The sequence below is a fragment of the Cebus imitator genome, unplaced genomic scaffold (genome assembly GCF_001604975.1).
Source record: "Cebus imitator isolate Cc_AM_T3 unplaced genomic scaffold, Cebus_imitator-1.0 Scaffold756, whole genome shotgun sequence".
In the NCBI taxonomy this organism is placed as follows: Eukaryota; Metazoa; Chordata; class Mammalia; order Primates; family Cebidae; genus Cebus; species Cebus imitator.
In genome coordinates, this window is record NW_016108071.1 from 156,893 (window position 1) to 168,944 (window position 12,052).

Genomic DNA, 12,052 nt, shown 5'->3' on the forward strand with positions numbered 1-12,052 from the left:
AGATATACAGGAGATGACAAGTAAAATCCTACATTTGCATGAAAGTAGTCACAAAAAAGAATTTTCATACACAAGCCCAATACATCCTGTTTCTCCTGTTAAATATAAGATTTTTTAAAAATTGAAAAAAACAACAAAAAGCAACTATATGAAGACCCTGGAAAGTAAACAAAAGCAGGCAGACTGGGAAGTGTCAAAGTGAATAAATAATCCATACATAGGGAGTCATTCCCTTTTTTCTGCTTTTATCTGGTAACTTTAACTCATAAGGGGAGCCCCATTTACAGAACAGTCCATTAGCATCTCAGGAAGTTAAAACTCTAAGAAAACAATGTCTTTGCGGCCAGAGAACCAGGAAAAGAAAATCCTTCAGGCTGAAGAGAGCAGGAGGAATTTCATAAAGGAAAGAGTTGAAGCAGGGATACTCTAATACTATTTATAAACCTTCAAAAGGCCTGGGGTTATTTCAAAGGTGCACAATGTGATAGAAACCCAAACTGGCATAAGCAAATGCTTTTCGTTCTACACTGAATATTGACACCACTGTCCACAAAGTGTGAGACAGAACTTACAGTATGAACCTAACTGGATTGATGTCCTGCTGAAACAAATGTTCACCAGAGGATTTTTTTTTTTTAATGGATGCATAGACTTTCTTTTTCTTTTTTGTGTATTGTTCTATGAGTTTTGACAAATACAGAGAATCATGGAACCACCACCACAGCCAAGGTACTGGACAGCTAAATAACCTAACAAAACATTTTCCTATGTTACTTTTTCATGGTCAAACTCTCCACCCACCCTTAGCCCTTGGCAATTACTGATCTGTTCTTCATCACTATAGTTTGCCTTTCTAAAATATCAAATATAAAGGATCATACAGGAATTAGCCTTTTAAATCTGGTTTCTTCTCCTAAGTATAATGCAATAGAGAATTATTCAAAAAATGAACTACCTAGGAGTAAATCTTTTAAACATGTGTGCAGAATGTGTGTGTGTGCATATACATACACAAACATATATCTGCACACACATGTTCTATAACATATATACATATATAAATTTATATGTTAAAAACTACAAGAGACTTGAAAGAAATCTAAGAGCTAAATAAAAGGATAGCTTTACCAAGTTTACATATTGGGAGACTCAATACCGGTGGCAAGATGTCAATTTTCCCAAATTGATCTTTAGATTCAATGCAATTGATCACAATTCCAGCAAGGTTTTGTAGATATTATCAAGCTGATTTTGAAATGTACATAGATAATTTCCATTTTGAGCCAAGATGAAGTAACAGAGGAGATTTACTCTCCTATGTGAAACTACTAAATCAATGATCAAAGCATATGAAATAATAGTTTCCAAGATTTGAGGCATCAGGCAACAAAAGACCGTGATCCCTCAGAGAAGGAAAACAAATAAGATGAGCCCTATAATTTACCATATAATTTACATACAGAAAAGTTATTTACTTATAGTGTAGGGTTCTAGGAGTTTTGACAAATACAGCATAAAGCCTTCAGTGTTTCCAAGGTGAAGTGCAGGGAGGGAAAACCCAGTAAAACCTTAATTACACAGCTATAGAAACTATAAAAATAAAACACAGAGAAAAAAACTTTAAACAATGAACAGAGAATCAGTGTGATGTAGGATTATTTCAATCTATATACACATAATGGAAATACCACAAGGAAAGGATAGAGAGGGAAAGGTAGAAAACAAACAAAAAAAATGTATAGAGTAATATCAGGTAAATCGAAATAAAATAACAACAAAGCAAGACTCACAATTTTGACACCTAATTCAGAACAAAGAGCCTCAAAAAGAACAAGGATGATTTACAATGTAACTAAAATTCACAATGTTATGATAGTTATCTTTATTATTACTATTATTATTATTTGTGCATATAATAGCAGCAACAATTTAATAAAACAGAAACTATAAGGGATACAAAAATAATAGAAGAATTTTAATACACCTCATTCTGTTCAATACAAATCAAGTGGAAAATATAGTAACAATACAGAAGAATTAAATGGGATAATCAATGAAATATATTAAATATAACTTCAACTTAAAAACCATACTTATAGAAAACGTGCTTTATTTTCAAATAACCATAAATCATTCACAAAAACTACCCATATTTTTGCCCGAAAGAAAATCTCAATCAATTTCTAAGAATAAATCTTATACAAACTGTATTATTTGACTATAATGCAATAAGACAAGAAATTAACAGTCCTCTCACCACCAAAAAATGGTTTTTCCACCTAGAAAATTAAGATAAAGCACAGTATTAAACAACGTTTTAGTCAAGTGGGAAATAGATAGTAAAATGACATAATGTATTAAATTTAATAATAAAGAAAACATGAAATGTTAAACCCTATGTTATACGGCTAACCAATGCAGAAAGCAGAAACTGGATCCCTTCCTGTCACCTTACACTAAAATTAACTCCAGATGGATTAATGATTTAAACATAAAACCTAACACCATAAAAACACTAGAAGAAAAGATAGGCAAAATCATCCAGGACATAGGCATGGTCAAGGACTTCATGATTAAAACACCAAAAGCAATAGCAACAAAAGCCAAGATAGACAAATGGGATCTAATTAAAATTCGGAGCTTCTGTACAGCAAAAGAAACCATCATTAGAGCCAACTGGTAACCAACAGAATGGGAAAAAATTTTTGCAGTCTACACATCTGACAAAAAGCTAATATCCAGAATCTACAAAGAACTAAAACAGATTTACAAAAGAAAAATAAACAACCCCATTCAAAAGTGGGTGAAGGTTTTAAACAGGCACTTTTCAAAAGAAGACATATATGAGGCCAACAAACATATGAAAAAATGCTCATCATCACTGGTCATTAGAGAAATGCAAATCAAAATCACGTTGAGATACCATCTCAATCCAGTTAGAATGGCGAACATTAAAAAATCCGGAGACAACAGGTGCTGGAGAGGATGTGGAGAAATAGGAACACTCTTACACAGTTTGGGAGTGTAAATTCGTTCAACCATTGTGAAAGACACTGTGGAGATTTCTCAAGGACCTAGAAATAGAAATTCCATTTGACTGAGGAATCCCATTACTGGGTATATACCCAAAGAATTATAAGTCATTCTACTATAAAGACACCTGCTCATGTATATTCATTGCAGCACTGTTTACAATAGCAGAGACCGGGAACCAACCCAAATGCCCATCAATGATAGACTGGACAAAGAAAATATGGCACATATACACCATGGAATACTACGTAGCCATAAAAAGATGAGTTCATGTCCTTTGTAGGGACTTCAATGAATCTGGAAACCATCATTCTCAGCAAACTGACACAGGAACAGAAAACAAACCACCGCAAGTTGTCACCCATAGGCAGGTGTTGAACCATGAGCGCACGTGGACTCAGTGAGAGGAGCGTCACACACTGGGGGTAGTTGGGGGTGCTAGGGGAGGGACAGTGGGAGGTGGGAAGGGTGGGGAGGGATAACATGGGGAGAAATGCCGGATACAATATGCACCTATGCAACAACCCTGCATGATCTGCACATGTACCTCAGAGCCTAAAGTAAAATTTAAAAAAAGAAGAAAAAAAATGAAAACCTATATAAAAACACCAACATCAATATGAATTAAAAATAAATTAATTAAACACATTTCAAAAAGCTAGAAAAGAGAGGCAAGATGACTGACTAGACACAATCAGGAGGAACATCTGGAAGAACAACAGGAAGACTGGCACACTCTAAGCAGGTATTTGGAGGGAAGCCATTGAGAGTGGATGAAAAAAAGAAACAGATGGTGGGCTAAAGGAAGAAGCTAGAAACCCTGCACATGGTTACCATACACCAGGACTCATCCTGGTCCTCATTGACTCCTGGGGAAGGAGTGAGTTGAGCAGGCAAAGAATGACAGATTCTTCCCACAGGTATCAGGAATCTTGACAGCTGGAAATCCCACAACCCCCACAGACACGAGCTCCCAGGGAGATTTGCTTAGGGAGGTGGTAGGAGCAGAACTCCAACTGTTGGGGTCTTGGTGTGGGAGCATCTGTAGTGGAACACAGCTAGGGATGCCCATCTCCCAAAGCTCATCTTGCTCCCCTCAGAGACTTTAGCCTCAGGGTGACTGTTGCAATGAAACAGAGCAGGAAAATGTTTTTGTTTGTTTGTTTGTTTGTTTTTTTGAGACGAAGTCTTGCTCTGTCACCGGGCTGGAGTGCAGTGGTGCAATCTCGGCTCACTGCAACCTCCGCCTTCTAGGTTCAAGCGATTCTTCCACCTCAGCCTCCTGAGTAGCTGGGACCACAGACGCATGCCACCACGTCCGGCTATTTTTTTTGTATTTTTAGTAGAGATGGGGTTTCACCATACTGGCTAAGATGGTCTCGATCTCTTGACCTCGTGATCCGCCCACCTCAGCCTCCCAAAGTGCTGAGATTACAAGCGTGAGCCACCGCATCCGGCCAGGAAAATCTTGTACATGAGATGAGGGAAGTCCAACCTGTGCACAACCCACTCTGCTTGCCTCTCCTAGGGCCTCAGCCTGAACATGGTTGTTTGCAGTGCAGCTTTGGATATCCAGCCTGGGTGTCTCCTGAGGGCCTGCATTATAGCTCCTGTGCTGACAGAGTGTGTCTGACTGTTGGAGAGCTTCAGCCCCATAGCCATCAGTGCCTCACTCCCATGCTAACACTGCTACTGGTATGAATCTGCACATGGAACTCAGGGGTCCTTCATCCCACCCTGTACCACCACTGCCTCCAGCACAAATGAATGCATGGAGAGGACCAGCCCTGAACCCAACAGCTCTGTACACCAAGCTGACACTATCACCAGGGTGAGCACATGCACATATGCTAAGGCCCCACTGCATCATGTGCAGAACCACCACTGCCATCACTGTGAATGCCCACATGGAGGCCAGCATAACCATGCCCACCAGCACAGTTGACAAGCATGCACCCCACCACAGCCCAGGAGTCCTACGCTAAGCCTTGGTTCCCTAAAATCTTCCAGAAATGAAGCCAGTTGAATAAACACAACTTATAACACAATCAAACACCCAAGGACACAAACAGGATTAAAAAAAAATCCAAAGGACAGCAACTTCAAAGACTGAAGAAACATTAGCCCACAAAAATTAGAAAGAACTAGTGTGAGAACACTGGCAACTCAAGAAGCCACAGTGTCTTTTTAAATCCAAATAACTGCACTAGTAACCCAAAAATGGTTCTTCTTAACCAGGCTGAAATGACAGAAATAGTAGTAGGAATATAAATAAAAACAAAAATTATCAAGATTCTGGATAAAGTCAAAACCCAAACCAATAATTCTAAGGAATAAAGTAAAATAATATAGGGGATAAAAGGCAAAATGGCCACTTTAAGAAAGAACCAAAGGAATCCCATAGAGCTTAAAAAGTCACTTTAAGAATTATAGAATGTGGCCGGGCGCGGTGGCTCATGCTTGTAATCCCAGCACTTTGGGAGGCCTAGGTGGGCGGATCATGAGGTCAAGATATCAAGACCATCCTGGCCAACACGGTCTCTACTAAAAATACAAAAATTATTCTGGCATGGTGGCAAGTACCTGTGGTCCCAGCTACTTGGGAGGCTGAGACAGAAGAATCACTTGAACCCAGGAGGCAGAGGTTGCAGTGAGCCAAGATTGCACCACTGCACTCCAGCCTGGAGACAGAGCAAGACTCTGTCTCAAAAAAAAAAAAAAAGAATTATAGGATACAATCACAAGTATTAATAGGAGAATCAGCAAATGTGAGGAAAGTATCTCAGAGTTCAAAGACTGGCTTCCTAAAATAACTTAGACCAACATAAAAAATAAAGAAGAATGAAGAAAATTTCTGAGAAATAACGAGATTGTGTAATACGACAAACTCTATGACTCATTGGTGTCCCTGAAAGAGGGGGAGAGAAAGCAAGCAACTTGCAAAACATATTTCAGGATAACATTCATGAAAACTTCTCCAACCTCATTAGAGAGGTCAACACTTAAATTCAGAAAATGCAGAGAATCCCTGTGAAATATTACACAAGAAGACCATCCCCAAGACACATAGTAAACAGATTCCCCAAGGCCAAAATAAAAGAAAAAGTGCTAAAGGCAGCTAGAGAGAAGGGGAAGAAACTTCTCAGGCTAACAGAAGACCTCTCAGTAGAACATCTATAAGCCAGAAGAGATTAAGATCCTATATTCCGCATTCTTAAGGAAAACAACTTTCAACCAAAAATCCTATGTCCAGCCAAACTAGGCTTTATAAGTGAAGGAGAAATAAAATCCTTTTTAGACAAACAAATGTTAATGGAATTAGTTATTACCAGAGGTCCTGACAGAAGTGCTAAATATGGGGGCGGGGGGGAGAAGACTGTTAGTTAAGTATACAAAATACAGTTAGTATACAAAAGTATACAAAAATATGCTTAAACATATAGTCCATTTAAACTATAAGGCAAGCACACAAACAATTTTGCATAATAATCAGCTAAAAATAGGCTGGCAGGATCAAATTCACGTATATCTATACTAACTTTGAATGTAAATGAGCTAAATGTCCCAAGTGAAAAGCACAGAGTAGCGAGTTGGATAAAGAAGCAAGACCTAACAGTACAATATCTTCAAAAGACCCATCATACATGCAATGACACCCATAGACTCAAAGGAAAGGGATGAAGCAAAATCTAACAAGGATATGAAAAACAGAAAAAGCAGGGGTTGCTATTCTAATTTCAAACAAAACAGACTTTAAATCAGAAAGATCAAAACATACAAAGAAAGACATTACATAACAAGAAGACTTAACTATCCTAAATATATGCACACCAAACACAAGAACATTCGGATCCAAAAAGCATATACAGTTCTGGTGGGAATGGAAATTAGTTCAGCTACTGTGGAAAGCAGTTTGGTGATTTCTCAAAGAACTTATAATGATTATTAAATCCTGAAATTCTATTATTTGGCACATGCCCAAAGGAATATAAATTGTCCTACCATAAAGACCCATGTACACTTATGTTCATTACAGAACTATTTGCAACAGCAAAGACATGGAATCCACTGAAATGTCCATCAGTGGTAGACTGGATGAAGAAAATGTGGTACATATGCATTATGGAATACCATGCAGCCATAAAAAAGGTGAAAACATTTCTGTTAGAGCAACATGGTTGGAGCTAAAAGTCCATTATCCTAAGTGAACTAATGCAGGAACAGAAAACAAAATACTGCATGCTCTCACTTACAAGAGGGAGCTCAACATTCAGTACATATTTACATAAAAAAAGGCAACAACAGACACAGAAGCCTACTTGAGAGTGGAGGGTGAGAGGAGAGATAATTGCAAAACTACTTATCAGGTACTATGCTGATTATCTTGGTGATACAATAATTTGTACATCAAACCCCTGGAGCACACAATTTACCTCTATAACAAACATGTACATGTACCCCTAAATCTGAAATTTAAAAATTTAAAAAATTTTTAAAAATTAACCAAACAGTTAACTGGACAGTTAACTGAATCAAATATGAAGTAGAGAAAGCTCAAATTAGAAATTACAAAGTGGATATAAACATTAAAATAAAGGAACTGTTTTCAAATCATGTAACTACTTTGAACAATTTTGTTCAAGGAAGCTTGACAATTTAGATAGATCTGGGGTCAAGACCAGCTTGCAGAGCCTTAGGGTTGTGGTAACTCAGAACCTTGGGAGCATGGCCTCTACTGAGCAGAGCCTAGCAGGCAGGACTACAACCCTGGTGGATTGGAAGGCAAAACAATGACCCAAGGAGGAATATTCTTAGCCTTAACCTCTAGTAGAATTTACATTGTTAAATTTTGGTCTTGCTTGGAACCCATCACGCCTTTCTTTCTTTCCATATCTCCCTTTGAAATAGGAATGTCTATCCCATGCTTGTCTCACCACTCATTTTGAAAGCACTTAAATTGTCTAGTTTTTCAGGCTTACAGCTGGAGGAAAATTTTGCATCAGAATTACTTGTACCTCAAATTTTACCCGTAATTGATTTAGGTGATATTTAGATGAGACTTTGGACTTAAAAGCTGATACAGGTATGAGTTAAGACTTCTGGGGTTGTTAGGGTGAAATGAATGCATTTTGCATGTGAGAAAGGCATAAATATAAATATGGGGAGGACTAGGAGTAGAATGCGATGAACTAAATTGTATTCCCCCAAAATTCCTATTCAAAGCCCAAATCCTAAATGTAATGGTTTTTAGAGATGGGATCTTTGGGTAGTAATTAGAGTAACATGGGATCAAAAACGATAGAGCCCTCATGATGGAATTAGCAGCAGCTTTGTAAGAAGAGGAAAGGAGAGAACTCTCTCTACACCAAATGGAAACACAGAGAGAAGGCAGTTGCTGCAGATCAGGAAGATGGCCCTCACTGGTAACTGAATCAGTTGTGACTGATTTTGGACTTCCCAGTCTCCAGAACTGTGAGAAACACAGGTCTGTTGTTTGAGCCACTCAGTCTATGGTATTTTGTTATAGCAGCCCAAGCTGACTAATACAGATAGAAAGAAAATAATAATTCCTTTTTCTAGCTTTCCTGAAGCTAGAAAAGGTAATTACAAAGTTTAAAGGAAAAAAAAATTGAAACACAGCTAGGCAAACCCTGAGACAAAAGAGCAAGGAGAAGCTGTTAGTGCTAGATTTTGACACTCATCATAAAGCCTCTATAACTAAAGCAATATGGTATTGGAGCATGAATAAACACACAGACTACCAGAAAATAGTAGAAATTTTGATTACAATATACAAATGTAGTACATGATAAAGTAAGGTCTTAGTTTGGGTTTCCCCAGAAGGAGCTCCTGAAATGGGGATTTAGAGTTCAAGTAAGTTTGACAATTGAGATAAATCTGGGTTGAAGACCAGCTTGTGGAGCCTTAGGGTTGTGCTAACCCAGAACTGTGGGAGCATGGTAGTAAGCAGGACTACAACATAGTAATCCTAGCAAATACCAATAAGGGAGTGAGAAAGTGAAACAGAAAAAAAAAAGTAGCCAATAAAGCGTTTATCATCAAGCAAGTTACCTCTGTGTGTACTAAGAGCTTACTTCTGCTGGTAATTCTGGGCAGAACACGTCTCAGGGTTATTCCTCCAAAGGCTTATTTTGTAACCAACTTTTATTAGTCATTAGTTGCAGTCTGCTTTTGTGGTGGGTTCGTTTCCAAGTACTTATAGCCCACCATGTGTGGGCAAAATGGGTTCTGGTAGAAAAAGAAAACATCTCAGGTAAAGAAAGGAAGTTGACGGTAGTCGGAAGTTTTGTAGACATGCACTGAAGTGATAAGGGTAAAGGGGTCAGGCCATCTACACCTTTCTGTTCAGGCTGCAATTGAAGTCAGTAAAGAAAATATAAACCTCTTAATAACTGGCATAGGAATAACTAAAAAGCCACTTGATGAAAAGAAAGCATTGTATTTATTTCTCCAACCATACAATAAGGAAAATTTACATAGATAAAATGATTTCAGTGTGAAAAATGAAAACATACATATACTTAAAAAAATGGATAAATTACATTACAACTTAGGAACAGGAAAAACTTTCCTAACTCTGACTTGAAATCTAAAAGCAATAAGAGAAAAGATAGATAAATTTTATTATATTTTTTAATTTGCATGACAGAAGATGCTCTATAAGCAAAGAAAAATATCCTGGCAAAATTAGAAAAACAATTTCCAACAAAATGTTAATATTTCTAACATATAAAAGTGCTTTTAACAATGGGAAAATTAACCACCTTTTATAAATGCACTAGAGAAATGAACAATGCAGTTACAGAAAACGAAATTCACACAGCTCTTATTTATGTCATTCCTGGTGACTGAGAATTGAGATTCACAACATTGAATAAAACAGATATAGATGTAAGATCAAAAATGTTAATTTAAAACTTGTGGTGTGGGGTTTGAATTTTAGTGTCAGTGTGAACTCATAAAGTATTTTATCTTTTAAACAAGTTTCTATCTTTGTCCACTGAAAATACCTAAAAGTAATGACCATCCCAGAAACAAAGAGCACTCCCAGTACTCTGATTGTGATCTTGAAAAACCCATTTGTTCTAAAATGAAACAGTGTTACTTGCTGATATTTAAGGTTTGGTGCAGAAAATGTACAAGATGAGCCTGGAACACCTTGTCATTTCAGAAATAAAAAAGCTATTATTGGACTAGTGGGGGCCATGTCAAAAAACTCAGGAGCCAACTTGAACAGACTACTACAGGTCAAAAAGGAACAACTTGAGCACCCATAAAGATAATAACTGTCACGGACTAAAACATATTAATCATTCTAATAATAATGAAGGTTTAAGTAAGTGAATTGTTCATCATTGAAAGCCGCTAGTGAACAATACCATTTTGAAACTTGATAAAGGGAAAACTCAACACTTGTCTTGCCTCTCCTGAATATTATATGTATCTTATGGTAACCAAATAATTGATCAGGTGAAGTTTCCCTTTATAGAAGTAGTCCAGATAATAAATTAAGAAGGAATGTTACAATTAGAATATCACCATTTTGCAACCCCAGTTAATTAATCCATCTACACATTTTACATCAACTGCTACAAACATCTCAAAAAGAAGCAACCACACATATAATAGACAATACCACCCAATGAAGTATTCCTACCCCTCCTAAAAAAAAAATCATACCTGAATCTGATCAAGCCTCTGGACCCAACTAACTATTTATGGGAAATGAAGGGGACAGTGAAATGTAAATATTAACTCTGAAATGCAATAATCAAAATTCAGACATTAGAAAATTGTATAACACAAATTACCCAGTTTCTTCAACAAATACATTACAAAAGGAAAAACTGGAGAAGAAACTTACAAATTAAAACAGACGTGAGTTTATCAACCAATCCTAATGTCAGGACCTTATTTGGATCTTGATTCAAACAAACAGCTGCTAAAAGATTATTATGATAGTTATGAGATAACTGAAAATTCAACACTGGATATTTGGTAATTTTAAGGAGTGATGAATTTTTAAGTGATGAATTTTTAAGTCATATGACATTTTGGCTTATTTAACATAAGCCAACATAATTTCAACAAATATTTTAAATATAGTTCTTATCTTTTAGAAATAAGTAATTATTTACATGTGATATATAATTCTGAGATTTGCTTCAAAACAATCAGAGGTGGATGTGGAGATGGGAAATAGATGAAACTAGGCTTCATAGTACATGAAATCAACCACTCCTTCATTAGCTACCATGGATTCCTTTCCCCTTTTTCTTTCTTCTGAGGCTATCCTAATCAAAATATAATATAGAAAAAAATTAAGATTAATTCAACTATTCCTATTCCTTAGTCTTGCCCTCAGGGGCACTGAAGAAACTTATATAAGCATTAAAATCAGTGCTACCAAAACTCCTGTTTCTCACAGTCCCTGAAACAGAACTATGCTTTTATATTTATCCATTAAGCATTAAGCACTCTCTCCCACTTTTTTGCAGTTCTTTTCTAATGACTTGCAATCATCCTTCATTAGTTTATTCAGTTCCATTTAATTCCTGTTCCTCTGCATCTTGGATTTGTACTCTCATGAACCCATCTGCTTCACAACTAAAGAGTTCTGAAAATCTTGATTCAACCCACTGATATAGTTTTAAAGTTGTTGACAGGATGTCATCAGAAGTACCCAAGAATATTCTTTGAAGTATCAACACTTTGAAGTCTCTGGCGCAGTCCTTAGGGCTCTGAGACACTACTTAGTTGAAGACAAGAATTCCGAACTGTAGCTGATTGCAGAATGTTCAGGAGCGCATCAGAGTAAAACAATAATTATCTGTAAGTAACAGTGGCTTAAAGCTGCTTTGGCTAATTTATTACTGACAATTTTCAAGAGTGAAAGATCTGATGAAACATTATAATGAATAATCTAACTGACAAGGAAATATCATTGTTTCCTTGGTGTGCAAAATGAGACAATAAAGTCACTCCAAAAAGTTTTAAA

At 36.7% G+C, this 12,052-nt stretch overlaps 1 protein-coding gene across 1 annotated transcript in view; it reads right to left on the bottom strand.

Annotated features, from left to right (window-relative positions):
• Positions 1-12,052, bottom strand: part of LOC108296961 (tumor necrosis factor receptor superfamily member 21-like) — a 38,593-nt gene that overhangs the window by 2,705 nt on the left and 23,836 nt on the right. The gene's annotated exons all lie outside the window — the stretch shown is intronic.